We start from the raw sequence: 16,475 nt of genomic DNA, 5'->3' as shown, positions 1-16,475 counted from the left end.
TTACCAAGATTAAATTCTTTTCCCCCTTATTATGAAAAAATGAGCCTGGTTAGCCCTGTACGTGTTATCGTAGACATTTAGATTCTTTTTGCTGGCATTGTAAAAGATGACCCCATTTAGCCCATGCAACAACATGTTGTTAAATAAACTCCCCCCCCCCCCCCCCCCCCCCCGGTAAAAAAAAATGAGAATACTTAATTAAAATGCCTGCCAACAAAAATACCCGGGAAAGATTTTAACTGATGCTTCCAGTGTTATTCCCTGCGTTAGGAAAACTTTTTTTAAACTAAAGTATACTAGAATGTAAGAATTTTTAGCTATTGGCTATTTTTAGCTACTAGCTATTGTTAGTGTTATTCCCAGTATTAAGAAAACTTGTCTTTGCTAAGGTATACTAGAATGTTAAGAATTTTTAGCTGTTAGCTATTATTTTGAGCAATTAGCTATTATTAGTGTTATTCCTGGCATTAGGGAAACTTATACAGTATTTGCAAAGGTATACTAGAGTGTAAGAATCTTTAGGAGTAATATCTTTTACCAAGATTATTTAAAACCCTCAGAAAATGAGTGGTCTTAAATATTAAAAGTACTGAGCTTTTATGTTTAAAACTGGTCATTTCAAAGAATTTCTTTATGTAAATCTCAGGATGCTAGAAATCTTCCTACCTTACAGTATACTTAGGATAATTTGACTTTTTAACTACCTCCTGAAGTTAAATTGGCTTTCCCTGAATTCCTGCTTTGAGACCTCACTTTGGCATGGAAGTAGATTTTTGGAGGGTGTGCCAGCAGACCTACCAAACCTGAAAGGTTTCCATTTCATGGCTGAGTAGCTAGAAAGTTGGCTCCTAGGTAAAACTTTTTTTTTTTTCCCCAAGCTGTAGCAGCTCATGAAGAGTTGGCTAATTCCTAGAAGGGGTGTGATCTACATTGGAGGGAGCACTCAGAGATGAAGTCATAGATCTCTGTGGTTTAAAAATTGTATGTTGTTAATTCATTGTTACAGTTACAAAAAGTAACTATTTGATGGTGACTTTATAGTAAGTAACCTCCTATTGCTATGCCTTTAAAATTCTGTCTGCATTCATTCAGTATTTGTCAGGCTTACCTGTGCTAGGCGCTATGTGAAGTCTTAAGGAGACAAAAGTGAATCTGAGTTACACAATTTATATTAGAATGATGCATCCTGAACTCAGTTAAGTAGTTAAAAATATATGCAAAGTTATTTTGGGGATCTAGAAGGGTACTAGCAAGTGGGGTTATCAGGATAGGCTTCTTGCTGGAGGTGATGATCGGAGCTGAGCCTTGAAGGAAGTTTGGATTCCAGGAGGCATGAGGTGGTAGGGAGGAGGGGTGCATGAAGGTAACTGTAGAGTAAGCCCCCAGGAAGGTAGTGCATAAATGAGCAATAGCCTGGAAAGATAGACCAGAGCTATTCTGAAGGATTTTAAATGCCTTAGAAGGTTTAAAAAAAATTTATCCTAGAAGTAAAAGGGAGCCAATGGAGCATCTTGAACTAGGGTTTATGGGTATTTTTTAGAGACATTTTTGGTGTTGCAATAGATAAGAGCTCTGGTCTTGACATCAGGAAGACCTGAGTTCAAATCTGCCCATAGACTGGGCAGATTATTAGCTGTGGGACTGAAGGCAAATCACTAACTTCGACCTGCTTCAGTTTCCTCAACTTTAAAATGGAAATAATAACAACACCTAGCTGGAAGTGTTGTTTAGGTCTGCTTATCAGTTGTTTTCCATGTGCATAGAGCAATGTCTGTCATTTTTTAGGCTTTGCTTAGCTGTGGACTTGAAACCACTTAATCATAGTTGTTGGAGTCTTTATAAAATAGTATATAAAGCCAGACTTCTTGAATTATTTCAGTCATGCCCAACTCTCTGATCCCCATTTGGGATTTTCTTGTCAGTGTCACTGGAGTGGCTTGCCATTTCCTGCTCCAGCTCATTTTACAGATAAGGTAAACAGGGTTAAGTGACTTGATCAGGTTTACATAGCTAATAAATTTCTCAGGCCACATTTGAACTCAGGTCCATTCTGTTTCCTGGGCTGGTACTCTGTCCACTGAGCCACCTAGCTGCCCCAGAGCAAGACTAAATAACTATTCCTCACATACCACTTGTGCCTTTCTATTGGTAATCTCTTGACCACAATTAACTTGCTTCATACCTGTTCCTGTCCTCTTTACCTGTCTCCTGTTATAATTCCTAGTTTCCTTCAAGACTTAGCTTAGACACCACTTCTAAACCAAACCTTTCTTGTTTCTCCCCACAAGTGACTTCCTCCATTGTCTGTTTTCTATATATCCATCTGTATTTGCCTTCTGGAATAGTAAATTAATAGTTTTTATATCCTCAGCACCTAGGACATTGGTTGTTGACTTTAGTGAAGGGACCCAAGAGGACCTCCTATCTATAAGATTGAGTTGTAGCTGTGCCTTGTCTAAATTTTTTTTCCTTAACCTCTAAAGCTTAGTAGAGTTTTTTGCACACCTGTTAACTCTCATTAAGCTTATTGAATGAAAAGAGTGCATAAACTTAGGTAGGTATTTTGACTGCTTAGAACCTTTTTAAAAAGAAACTATGATTTCTTGGCAGTGTTCCTCCATAGGTGAGGTATTAATATGGAAGTTATCATTAGAAGTCTTTTTGATAAGTGTCAAAGGAGAGCCTCAATCACCCTAGAAATATATTTTATTAAATATACTTTTGTACTTTTAAACTTAAGTTTCAGAATATGACCAAAACAATATGTAATATTTAAAAATAAATTTATTGCCGAGTATATTTTTGGCTTTCTGTGGAACGAAGTGTTTGGGGGTGGGGGGAGTACTGCCTAGTAAAGAGTCACTGCCCTTTTCGATGAAAATAAATTAGTGGTGAAAACAACTCTGGTTCTGAGGTTAGAACACTTAAATCTATTTTTGGAATTCTACTTAGTTGAATTCATTGGTAGAATACTTTGGAGTTGGAAATGCCTGTGTTTAGCCCTGCTTCTGAGACTTAATAGTTGTATGACCCTGGGCATATCAGTTAACCTCTTCATGCCTCAGGCAATGAATTTTCTAAGTCAACAAGCATTAAGTGCCTACTGTGTGCCACTTGAGATGGGGATACAAAGAAAGGTAAATATCGCTACAGCTTTCAAGGGAACTCAGTCTGATGTTGGAGACAACCTGCAAACAGCTATGTAGGGACAAGCTACACGCAGGATACATTGGGAACCGTCCCCGGAGTGCACCAAGATTATGGAGGACTGGGAAAGTGGACTTTGTGTGAGAATGCAAATGACAGAGGCATAAATATGCAGCTGCATTGATGGAGGGAGAGGGAGTTTTCACAAGCCAATTTCCTACGCCAATGCAATCATAGTCCTAGGCCGAAAAAAAAGGTGACATGTATGTTGCTTTCTAATGGGTGGGTGATTTTCTTCACAGTGGCCCTGAGGTCATAGCAATAGGGAATAGTGTTACAAATTCCAGTTTCACACATGGGGAAGCTCAGATGTAGAGAGGAATTGATGTGTTGAGGTTTACACAGCTGTATGTCAGTAAGTGTTGGAACTAGGGGACTCAAACCCAAGGAACTTAATTGAGGTGTTTTTTTTTAAGAGGCTCTGTTATGTTTCTTCTTTTCTTTTTTACATGGTTTAAAATATTTTTCAAAGTATGTCCATGTGTCTCATACCTCTTGGGCTAAGATAGCATTTAAAAGTAACTAGAAAACAGCTGACTAGTTGAATGTTCTTGGAATTCAAGGTCTTATTTCTTTTAAAAACATTAGACTAAGCAGTGTGAATGAAAAGGCAGTTAATAAACACCTGCTACATGGCAGCCACTGTGGTAGGTCTTGGAAATACCAATACTGTAGTGACAGTACTGGCCCTCTGCAAGCTTGCATTCTAATTGGGGGTTGAGGTTGGGAATGAAACCCATAGGGAAATGGGGACCAGGAATGAGAGTTTTGGTTTGGGGAGTCCATGATTCTGAGTACCGCTGCCTGGCAATTGATTATCTCACCTTTTCTAGTAGCAGTGGTAGCTGCCCTGATTACTGTTTACAGAGTAAGTGGGGTGGTGGTGGTGGAGGGGTAAGAGGAGCGAAGTGTTGGAACAGGTCCATTAGAGACCAAACAGATGGCAGGATGGCTCTTGGTAGATGCTCTGGGACCAACTAGTGGGTTAGAGTTTTCATTCATTGACCCACCAATCAAGATAGCACTCTCCCAAAGCAGAGATCCAAAGTTTTAGTGGATTAACTCTCTCAGGGTGGGTAAGGGATCTTGGTCTCTGGAGGTCTGGGTCTAAAAGGCCACCATTTTTGGTGGGAAAATAGCAAAATTTGAAGAGGCAGACAATATCTTTTGCATCTGAACCCGAATCATCTTCCAAAGGTTTGCTTAGTCTCGAAAGTTACTTAAATCTTTATTCCCTGCCATGTTGTATCAGACTTTGGAGTGGGTATGAGTATATCCTCCTTTCAGTCAAGCTGAGATAGATTCAACTGGGATTAAAAAAGTACAAGAACCTAGAATTCTTGACCAGCCTTCCCTCCCAGACTCAGTCAGCCTTCTGTACTGGTTTCATCTCTCATGTTTAGTTGCATCCTTTCTCTATAGGTTGACTAAATACTGTCAACAAATAGGACCAGGGGTTGTGCTAATGAATTCCTAATTTCTGAAGCCTCTTTTCCTTCTTAGTAGCATATGACTCTTTATGATAGCATTCTTTCAGAAGCAAAAATTATGTAAACTGTTGCACTTGAATCTAGATAGTAAAATTTTCTAACAGTTCTGAATTCAGAATTTTGCCTGTCAATCTAATTAGCTGACCTGGGATTGATGTTAGTATCCATTTAGAAATCTAGCCACCTCATCTTTAATTGTATGGGCTTAGGTTTATTTGGGCCAAACTTTCTTTTATCATAATGCAAATTACATAAAACTTGAATGTCTCACTTAACTTCAAGTACAGTACTTGGCAAATACTGTATAAATACTATTCTCACCTGAGTTTTACAGCAACCCTGTGAAGTAGATACTGCAAGTAATAATATTCCCACTTTACAAATGAAGAAACAGATTCAGAGATAATAAGTGATACTTTTATGCTCACATAGATGCTAAATGGCAGAAGAAGGATTTGAATCCCAGGTCTAATGGCATGTAAGTCTGGCATTCCATCCACTGTACCTAGTACCTCTCAAGGACAGTTTACGCTCTAGTTCTCAGAATATTCTCATTAGTGGAAGAAATGAGAATGTTGTCAGTATTCTGAATTAGTGATTTCTTGTGTGTATAATACAGCTCTGCTACCAAAAAGTGTCGTCTTATGTTTCTGACATGGATAGTTAGTTTGGGATGGGTAGAGTGTGCTGTAGTAAGTAGACTGTGATGCATGTACATGTAGAAGAAGCAGCTTACTTTGGACGGTGGAGATAGCTCTAGATGCTGAGCTCAAGAACCTGAGGCAGAGCACTCTTTCCCTCCTCTTCCCCCACAAACCACCAGACCTGCTTCTAGCCCAGCCTCACCAACTTTTATCCTGGAAGCAAACAATGGGAGATGTAGCCTGGCAACCACTTCTGAAGGGACTGAAGCCCCTGGCTGTTGAACAGTCACAGTTACTGCAGACAGGAAAAGAAAGTTCCCATGACCAGAGCAGAGATGGGTGTATTTGATCCGTGGAACTGACATTAAAGAAGGTGTATTACCAGTTTTTTAGCTGTAAACTAAAGACTGTGAGTTCTTTCTGTCTGACTTGGTGCTGAAATTTGAATGTGAACTCTTTGAGATTAAGGACTGGCTTTACTATTTGTGTCTCCAGTGTTTTGCACAGTTCTTTTCACATAGTAAGTGCTTAATAAATTCTTATTCATTAATCCTTAATCTTAAACCTTAATAGCCTTTAGCCTTCTTCATCCTCATCCTGACCTCCAGTCCTTTCATATTTTAATTCTTTCCCAAACTGTCATGCCTATACTGGCTACACTCTTCTCCCTTCCCTATCTTGACCTCTTAGTGAACTCACTCAAGTCTCTGAAATCCTTTGCTCCTAACAGTTTCCATGGATTCAGTTATCCTTTTCCAGTTCCTCTGTAGTCTAGCTGTGTACCATATTCAATTGGAACTGTCCTCCTTCAAAATTAATGGTGATATTTTAATTGTAAAATCTAAAAGTCTTTTACCAGTTCTTCTTGACCTCTCTATATCATGCAGCATTGTTTATTATATTCTCCTGAATACTTGTTCTTTAGGTTTTCATGACACTGCTTTCTCCTGGTTTTCCTCCTACCACTCTGACCTCTCCTTAGTCTTCTTTCACTGCCTCTCCATCCATATCACTCTTACCCTGAGGGTCCTCCAAGCCTCTGCCCTGGGCCCTCTTCTCTTCACTTTATACTATCTTACTTTGCCATCTAGGCTCCCCTGGATTCAGTTATCTTTTCATGCAGATGATTCTCACATTCGAAGTCTTTCTTGGATATTTTGAACTGGATAGTGAAAAAGTGTCTCAAACTCACTGTGTCCAAAATGGAGCTCAATCTATTTCTCTTCCCATATTCTTTATTAACATATTAGAATCAAAAGTACTACCATCCTTGAAGTCACAGGCCAGTAGCCTCAGTTCCATCTTCAACTCCTTACTCTGACTTAACCCACATATTCAATATATTGTCAAATTTTATTTCTATTTTCACAGTATCCCTCTTGTGTACCATATCGTCTGTTCACATAGCCATTGCCCTAGTGCACACCCTTATTATCGCTGGCTTGGGTTGTTTCAGCAGCCTCCTAACTGGTCTCCCTGCTTCAGGTTTTCCCACTCCAATCCATTTTCCACATAAGCTGCCAGAGTGATTTTTCTTTTTTTTTTTTAATCTTTTTTTTCTTTTTTTATTTTTAAGCAATCAGGGTTAAGTAACTTGCTCAAGGTTACACGGCCAGTTATTTCTGGGTGTGGTGCTGAGTGTCTGAGCCCAGGATTCAATCTCCAGGTCGTCCCAACACTGGAGCCGGTACTCTTACTCGCTGAGCCACCTGGCCGCCCCTAAGCAATTAACTTGCTCTCAAGGTTACACGGCCAGGTGTTTCTGGGTGGGTGCTAAGTGTCTGAGCTTGGGATTCGATCGGAGCCGGTGCTCTTACTTGCTGTGCTACCTGGCCACCCCCAGAGTGATTTTTCTAATGGTTAGCTGTGACCATGTGAGCTCTAGAACTTCTTGGTTTGCTATTTAAAGGTCTTCAAAACTTGGTCCCTTCCTACTTTTCCAGACTTCTTAGACCTTTCTGCCTTCCATTCACTTTATGATATATTTACACTTGTGTACTTGATTTTGCCCCCTCCCCCCCCTTCTATCTGTGCCTTTACATTGACTGTCCCCTAGACTGGAATACTTTGGTACCCCTTCACCACCATTTACTTCTTGACTTCTTTCAAGACTTGGCTCAGTTCTACTTTTTTCTTCCCTCTTTCCCTCCCTCCCTTTCTTCATCTCCCAAGTGCTAGTCCTTTCCCCTCTCATATTATCTTTTTTTTTTCTTGCTTTTTGGAGGGCAGTTGGAGTTAAGTGACTTGCCCCAAGTCACAGCTAGTAAGTGTATCAAGCGTCTGAGGCCAGATTTGAACTCAGGTCTCCCTGACTCCAGGGCCAGTGCTCTATTCACTTCATCACCTAGCTGCCCCCGCCCCCCATATTATCTTCATTTACTATGTATTTCTATTGAATTACCTATTATGTGCATGTTATCTCTCCCATTAGAGTTGTGAGCTCCTTGAGAAGCTCACCACAGAGATCATTTTTGCCTTTTCTTATATTCAGTGCCTAGCACATAGTAAACACTTAAATACTTTTTGACTTACTGATTCTGGGCCTTAGTTCCTTATTAGGGGATTGGACTAAAAGACTCTAAAATCTTAACCAAAAATTTTTTTTGTTCTTAGTGATGGCTTTGGTTAGACTTGTCCACCTTGAAGAGATAAAACCTGAGAGAAGAAACCACAGAAACTATTTTGTCCAACTTATGTTACATAAGGATTGAGGTAGTGTGGCATGGTGGATAGAAAGTCATCCTCAAAGCTAGGAAGGCTGCACACAGGTCCTACTTCAGGCACATATGCTTTGTAATCCTGGGCTTCACCTCTTGGGTCCCAAAGAACCTGTAATACCAGAAAACTCTGGTAGCTGGAGTTTTTTCACCTAGGATCAAGCTTTTGCTTGATCATCTCTAGTGAAGTGGTAGTTTTCTGCCTCTTTTTGTAACTAATTTTATTTGGGAGACAGCTATTTTAAGAAGTAAGTTGGGATATAAAATAAACCCACATAAATCATTGACATTAAAAAGCCCAACAGCAAGAGATAGAAAGAGCAATTCCATTTAAAGTTACCGTAGACATTATAAAATATTTGGGAGTCTACCTGCCAAAACACAGAAACTATGTAAACACAATTACAAAACACTTTTCACACAAAGTTGGATCTAAATAATTGGGAAAGTATCAGTTGCTCATGGGTATGCTGAGCTAATAGAATAAAAAAGACAATTCTACGTAACTTAATTTACTTAATTCAGTGCCATACCAATGAAACTACCAAAAACTTATTTTATAGAGCTAGTAAAAACAGTAACAAAATTCATCTGGAAAAACAAAATATCCAGAATGCCAAGGGAATTAATGAAAAGAAATGCAAGTGAACATGACCTAGCTGTAACAGATCCTAAATTGTATTATAAAGCAGCAGTCGTCAAAAATACTTGATGTTAGCTAAGAGATAAAGTGGTGGATCAGTGAAATAGGTTAGATATGTAAGACACAGTAGTCAATGACTATAGTAATCTCCTGTTTGATAAATCCAGTGACTCCCAGCATCTGGGATAAGACCTCACTATTTAACAAAAACTGCTGGGAAAACTGGAAAATAGTAGGGCAGAAACTAGGTGTAGACTAAGACACTGTATACCAAGATAAAGTCAAAATGGGTACATGATTTAGATATAAAGAGTGCTGCTAAGCAAACTAGGAGAGCAAGGAATCGTTTACCTGTCAGATTGACGGAGAAGGGAAGAATTTATGACCGAACAAGAGATAGAGAACATTATGAAATGCAAAGTGGGTGATTTTGATTACATTAAATTGAAAAGTTTTTGCATAAAGCCAGCGCAAGCAAAATTAGAAGGGAAACAGAAAGCTAGGAAACAACTTTTGCAGCCAGTTTTTCTGATAAAAGGCCTCATTTCTAAAATATATTAGGGAATTGAGTCAAATTTATAAGAATATAAGTCATTCCCCAATTGATAATGGTCAAAGGATATGAACAGGCAGTTTCCTGATGAAAAAATTAAAGCTATCTTTAGTCATATGAAAAAAACTCTCTAAATCACTATTGCTTAGAGAAATGCAAATTAAAACAACTCTGAGGTACCACATCACACCTGTCAGATTGGCTAATATGACAGAAAAGGAAAATAATAAATGTTGGAGATGTGGGAAAACAGGAACACCTAATGCATTGTTGGCGGTGAACTGATCCAACCATTGTGGAGAGCAATTTGGAACTATGCCCAAAGGGATATAAAGCTGTGTATACCCTTTGAGCCAGCAATACAGCTTCTAGGTCTATATCCCAAAGATCATAAAAATTGGAAAAGGACCCACATGTACAAAAATACAGTAACTCTTTTTGTAGTGACCAAGAATTGGAAATTGAGGGGAATGCCCATCAATTGGGGAGTGCCTGAACAAGTTATGGTATATGAAAGAAATGGAATACTATGGTACTGTAAGAGATGATGAGCAGGCGGACTTCAGAAAAACCTGGAAATAATTATATGAACTGACTCTGAGTGAAATGAGCAGAACCAGGAGAACATTGTACACAGTAACAGCCACATGGTTCAAAGACTGACTTTGATAGACTTAGCTCTTCTCAGCAATGCAAGGATCTAAAACAACTCCAAAAAACTCATAATGGAAAATGCTGTCCACATCCAGAGAAAGAACTTTGGAGTCTGAATACAGATGGAAGCATACTATTTGCCTTCTTTTTCTCTTGTTACTTTGTTTCTTCTTTCTTGTGGTTCCTCCCATTAGTTCTGCTTCTTTACATCATGGACTCATGTGAAAATATGTTTAATATGAATGTATAAGTAGAGCCTGTATTATATTGCTCATCGTCTTGGGGAGGAGGAAGGAGAAGGAGGGGGAGAAAATTTACAACTCAAAAGCATATGGAAGTGAATGTTGAAAACTAAAAATAAATTAATTAAATTAAAAAAAAAAAAAGAAGAAAATTGTCTGCCTCTTCTCACTGCTCCTAGTTAAGCTCTCTGAGACCAGCAGAACAGGGGTAATCTCTTTCACGTGACAGTCGTTAAAATACTTGAATGTGGCCTCAGATCTCTTCCTTTTCCAAAGAATTCCAGCCTCCCCCCCATCCACCCCCCAGCTGCCCAAGTGATTTTCCCAAAGCACAGGTCTGACCATGGCACTCCTAGAAATCACAGAGAGTGATGACTTCTGGGAACAAACATTTGGCTCCAACCTATCTTTCCAGCTGTGTCCATCACTTCCTTTCACACACCCCACAGTCTAAGGCCCATCTTCTAATCTTAGAGTCCCAAGTCTCTTTTAAGGGTCAGGCAAAGTCCCGTCTTTTACATGAAACCTTTTTTGATCTCCTCAGTTGCTATTACCTTCTCCATAAAAAATTTTAGCTATTGTATATACTTAGATATGTATGTGTCTCTTCTCTCCCACCCCCACCCCCCTTAAGGTCTTTGAGGGCAAGAATGCTTTCATTTTTCATTGCATCATGTTTCCTGCTACATAGGCCTAACAAATATTTGTTGGTTGACAGCTTTCTTGTCCTTAAGCCTTCTCTTTTCTAGGCTAAACATGGGATCATTGGTTTAGAGCTGGCTTTTATGGAATGATCTTGAGGTCTTTCACTATCTTAATTTCTTTCTTCAGGATGCTTCCAGGTTATTAATGACTGTTTTGGACTTAAGGTGCTAATTTTCCCCTGTCCTTTCCTCACTGATTTGTAGAAAATGCTTTCTAAATAGTTAGCTGTGAGTTGGACAGCCTGCCAGAAAAGCAAAAAGAAAGCCAATGAGCAAAGCTTAGATATCTAGGAGGTTAATGAGAAACATAGCACCACCAACCAGGTTCCATGATGATAGAGAAGGGTGCTGGAATACAACATCTTTGATATTACACTTAGGCCTGAGATAGGTCTTCATATGGGTGAACACTGATGCTCATGTAGGCATGCACATGAGCTGGCCTAGCTTGTATTTTGCGGTTATCTGCTTCTTTGCTACTCAATCTGAGTCATAGTATTAGACTCTTAACATAATTGACTAAAAGAGCATCTGGTCTCAGGTTTAGAAATGTTGCTCAGTGGTCTGGAGTTGAGAGGCTCTCCTAGGCCAGATGGTGGTTATCTATAGAGTTATTATTCTTGGGAGGGGGAAGTAGGCTTTTCCACATGTAGCCATTATTTAAAAATTTGGATTGGAGACCTCAGCTCAGGAAAGACAGAAGCTCTCTTAAAGCATTTAACAAGAAGGGTATTAAAACAAAATATGCTATTCTAATATAGGCATTTTTGATATTTGAAGTAATTTCATGCAAAAGGCATATAGGAGTGTGTTTACACAATAACTTTTAGGGTTTTCCTTTGTCTTAGTTTCTGGATGGTAGTGGTACAAGCTATGGAATTTTGTTCTGTACCTCACTAATGAGGAGACATGACAAGGAGCCATTATAATACCCTTCCTAAAATGTGATGCCTAGAATTAACTAAGGTTCTCTACATAATATGACCAGGGAAGAAGTAGGCTCTTTCCACTTAAAAAATTTAATGTCATACTTATAAGACAAAAAAATATCATTTTAAGAATATGCTACTGCTGCTATGAATACAAACCTATGTAATAATTTAAGAAGTAAATATTATAAAAGCAGTGATTTGAAAGACTTTAAAATACACTAATAGGGACAATAATAAAATATTTGAACCAAGTGCTTAGTTTAAGTAATTGGTCATTTGATTGTAATGTAAGGGATACAGCATTCTAAAATGTCTACTTGATTTGATAATAGTTGATTTGAGATTATAGCAGTTTACAGGAATAATTGCTCATTTAATTCTAAATTGGCTTTTCAAAAATACCTTTTAGGAGCTGTACATATGTACTCAATATTGACTGGAAATGTTGTAATTGTTGTGTCCTTCATTTTTGAAGAGGATCGATGACATCTTGAGATGATGTCTTGCCTGGTGAATGAATCGTATTTAAGTAAAACAGTTGTGCAATGTCAGCCTCACTTTTTCAGTCATTGAAGTCCGGTGGTGGTAAGACAAAAGTCAAGATTATCGGGGATGGCCCTGGGATACAGTGAATGACCTTGGCGTCTTCAGTGTCTGACTACGCTCTTAGAGCTCCTTAACACCTGCTGCAGCTGCCTACGTGGCTGCTGGAACAAATTGTTCTCGTCTGCCCATTCCACGGTGGGGGAATCTTCATACACTTGAGTAGACACCCCCTACTTACTTAGGGATTTGTGTCCTGTTGGTTACCCTCAACCTGGGTCAACCTGTCTGTTGAGACAGGTGACTGCAATGTGACTGCTGAGCATACCATAGCTTTTCAGAGCCGTAGTTAAAGAGTTGAGTTCTAGATGGCCACTACAGGTAGATGAATAACCCTGAAAAGGGCTCAGCAAGCCCTCATGCCAGAGGTGCCAGTCTTCCTTGAACACTTCACACACCCTTAAAACTGACTGGAAATGTACTTTTAGGGAAGGGAATATACGGCCTTGGTCGTTTAATCATCTGAAGTGTTCACTGCTGTGTGATGGCTGGAATTCTAAATTGCTCAAGGCAACTAAAATCAGCTTTTAAACTTGGAAGAGTTGACTTTCCATGTCTTTTTAGAGCTGAATCTCCTTTACTTTTACTCTCCCTCCTGCAGAGAAAATTGTGGAAGAGAAATTACTAACATAGTATTTTGCATGACCAGGTTTATGAGAGGTCTATACAACTGATGTTTGTTTTGTTTTTTTTCCTCTGAGTGAAATATGTAGTCTTGAGCCATGAAGAGAAATTATAACACCCTTCTAAAGGAAATAGTCTTTTGAAAACAGTTGTTAGTCAGAGGTTTTCAAAAAAATTGTTGCCTTTTATTAGCACTTCTTTCATTTTTAAATAGATGTGACAATATGAACCATACTGTAGAAAAATTTTTATTGAGAACTGAGAGACTGTTAGCACAAAAAAAAACTGCAGCCACATCTCATAAAATGGCAGGTTGTTCAGTAGAAAAATATACCGTACAACCAGGAAATGTCACATACTTTTTATGTTTACAGTTCATTTCATCCTACAATCCTTGTTCATATATTCATTATTTGTATTGATGTCTATGGTCTTTGAAGGCTTAGTATAGCTTCCTGTCATGTTGTTATTTATTACTCTAACTAATAACTAAGTGTACACATTTGATGGTTTATAAAATATTAAATTGTCACTTGAGCCTCCCAACAACCCTGTGAAGTAGAATCCTCATTTTAAACAGAGATGTAGATTCAGAGAAGTTTAGATTTATTTAAAGGCATATGACCTGTAAGTTACAGAACCGTGACAGGAATCCAAATCTCTTCATTCCATGTTCTGTGCTCTTTCTATTACATCATAGCTGAACTTGTTGGGGCTGTGGCTTATATCTAGACTTCATAAACTGGTGTGCTTTAAGGGAAGAGTCAGAGGATCATTGAGTTAGAATGCAGTTTTTTCCATTCCAAAGTGTTTATTTTGAAAAAAAGTTTTATTGTTGCCTTTTGTTTTTATGTCAGTCATTTCACTGTATTTTAACACTCCCCCCCCCCCCCAACCTTCCTTTTAACAAAGAGAAACAGTTAAGTGAAAACATGATTGGGTCTGACAATATGCATTTTGTATGCATGGTCTTCCACTTCTTTATTGGAAGGAGGGATATGTGTTTCCTTATATTTTTTAGGACGATTATATTTTCTAGATCATTTTATATGGTCTCAAAGAGTTCAGCCTTCTTTTAGTGCTTGTAGTCTTGACATTTTATGTGTTTGGGTATATTCTCTTGGTCCTACTTAACCTTAATTAAGAATTAGTTCATGCAACATGCAAGTCTCCTCATGTTTCTTTGAACTCATTACATTCATATACCGTACTTTGTCCAACCATTCCCCAATAGATGGACACCCACTTGGTTTTTAGTTTTTTGCTACCACAAAAAAATAATCCTTTAAAAGTATTTTGGTGTACATAGGGGCCCATTTTCTTTCTTTGATTGCTTTGGGGAATAAGCCCAATGGTGGAATTGCTGACCCAGTATAAAACACCTTATTGACTTTTGTCACATAATTGCAAATTGATTCCTAGAATGGTTAGACTAATTTGTAATCCATCCAGTAGTATTTCATTGTGCTTGTGTTTTCCCTACAACCTTTTTCCTTTTTTTTTTCCCATCTTTGCCAGTTTGATGGCTATGAGGTGAAAACTTCAGAGTTATTTTAACTTGCAGGAACTTTTTTTCTTCATGTTTCTTAATAGCTTGCAATCATGCTGCAAACTGTTCATATCTGTTTCATATCTGATGGGAATACTTTTAATATTCCTTGGAACCCCACTTCTTTCCTAAGACCTGTTACTAGAAATTGCCTTCTCCTTTTTCTTAGGAATACTTGCAATGTACAGACCTGTGTTAGTTGACTGTGAAAGGTATAAGATAGGTTGTCATCCTCGACGATCTTGAACTTTATATTTGAGATAAGCTATGTATACATGAGGATAACATATTGCTTTGTATTATATGCCAAATGAGTGTCAGGCAGTAACTAGGTGCAATGAGGAAGCCAGAGGAAGGTACCAAAGTCTGAGATTTGGAGAGGGGATGCAGCAACCTTAAATGGGGAACCATACAGTATATGTACCCTTATTACACATATAGTACCATGCTAGGCTTTTATAAGAGACAAATAGTGATCTCTTCTTTCTAAGGATTTATGATAATTTAAAAGGAATCTTTAAAGATGTATGCTATGCTTTTCTCTATAGAAATTCTACTTTGATAACTTATTGTGGTGTGGAGATATAGACATGGCTTTTTGAAGTCTATATTGGCATAATGTAAACTCTGACTTACAAAGCTGGAAAGTATGACCAAAATGAAAAGAGATCGTCTTCCCCTTAGGAGAAACTTAGCTAAGTTGGAGAGACTCCACCCCAGCGAGCTTTCTGTGTAATGAATGTTTTATCTGTAGCAACTCTCTGAGAGATGGCTAGAAAGGTTTCAGCCTGGCCTCACACAGATGGAATAAATCATGCATTGAAGGTGTACTCTTTTTACTTAAACTTTTTGTTTTCTTAAAGGAATTGCAAGGGACTTTGTACAAAATGAATGTTTGTTGAGTAGGTATTTTTGATACAGTATAGTGATGTAATTCTCTACCCAGATAATTGAGAAATTATTATAATAGAGTGATATTTTTTATAATGAGTTCAGGATATGTTTCTGGATAATTTAGGGAAAATTCTCATCTGAATAATCTAGATTTCTGCCTCAATTTTCAGCTTTACTGTGATTGGAGATCTGACCTTTGTATTGCTTCCTTGGCATGTTTTTAACACTTGAAAATTAGATGTATACTCCCAAATCTCCAAATCAGTATAGGGAAGAAAGAAGGGCAGGCAGGCCATGTGGAGAAGCTAGCTGTTGCTTTCTTCTGCTGCTTTTTAAAACTGGAATTACTTTTTTTTTTTTTAGCTTGATGCTTAAAAGGATACATATTTGTCTTCATCTTTGGCATTGCTCCTTTCTTTTTAAAGCTCTTTACTGTCCTAGTAGGAATTTTGTCTGACGTTTCAAGCCAAGCTTGGGGGATGAGCATATGATTTCTTTAACTGCTGCTATATCAAGTTATCTGGGGGTGGGAAGATGTGGCAAAATGGAAATTGGCATCTTTTTCCAGAGTCTTGGTAGATGCTTTTTTTGAGATTTGCTCTGGAAACCCTAATCTAATTTGACCTTCGGTCTTTACTTTCATTTCTATTCATTTGATTTATGTCTGTTTGTTAATATGATGTCTGTAGAGCAGGTACATAAATTTGAAAGTGTTGTTATTCAGCAGACATTTATTTCCTTAAAGAATACTGTACTAGCCATTGAGGGGGATAAACCTACTAATCACAGCCATAATGATCTACTAGTAGAGATGGCACATTGACTTGTATATAGTGGTTATTCACATGTAAGTCCTAAGTATTGAAAGTGGTTTAGGAGTAAAGGGGAGGAAGATTGTTTCATATTGGGGAAAGTGAGATGACCTTAGAATGAAGGAAGATTTTGGGGTAAATTTGGCATTTGAACTGGGATCCCTAAGAGTGGGTAGAATATATATATATATATATATATATATATAT

General features: G+C 38.1%; 1 protein-coding gene across 5 annotated transcripts in view; it reads left to right on the top strand.

Annotated features, from left to right (window-relative positions):
• Window positions 1–16,475, top strand: part of ATL2 (atlastin GTPase 2) — a 91,426-nt gene that overhangs the window by 15,400 nt on the left and 59,551 nt on the right. The gene's annotated exons all lie outside the window — the stretch shown is intronic.

Source organism: Petaurus breviceps, unplaced genomic scaffold (assembly GCF_028583685.1).
Source record: "Petaurus breviceps papuanus isolate PSGF00001 unplaced genomic scaffold, PetGlider_PUasm1.0 90407, whole genome shotgun sequence".
NCBI lineage: Eukaryota > Metazoa > Chordata > Mammalia > Diprotodontia > Petauridae > Petaurus > Petaurus breviceps.
Note: the sequence above shows the minus strand (reverse complement) of the source record. Positions and strands in the feature narration are given on the sequence as shown.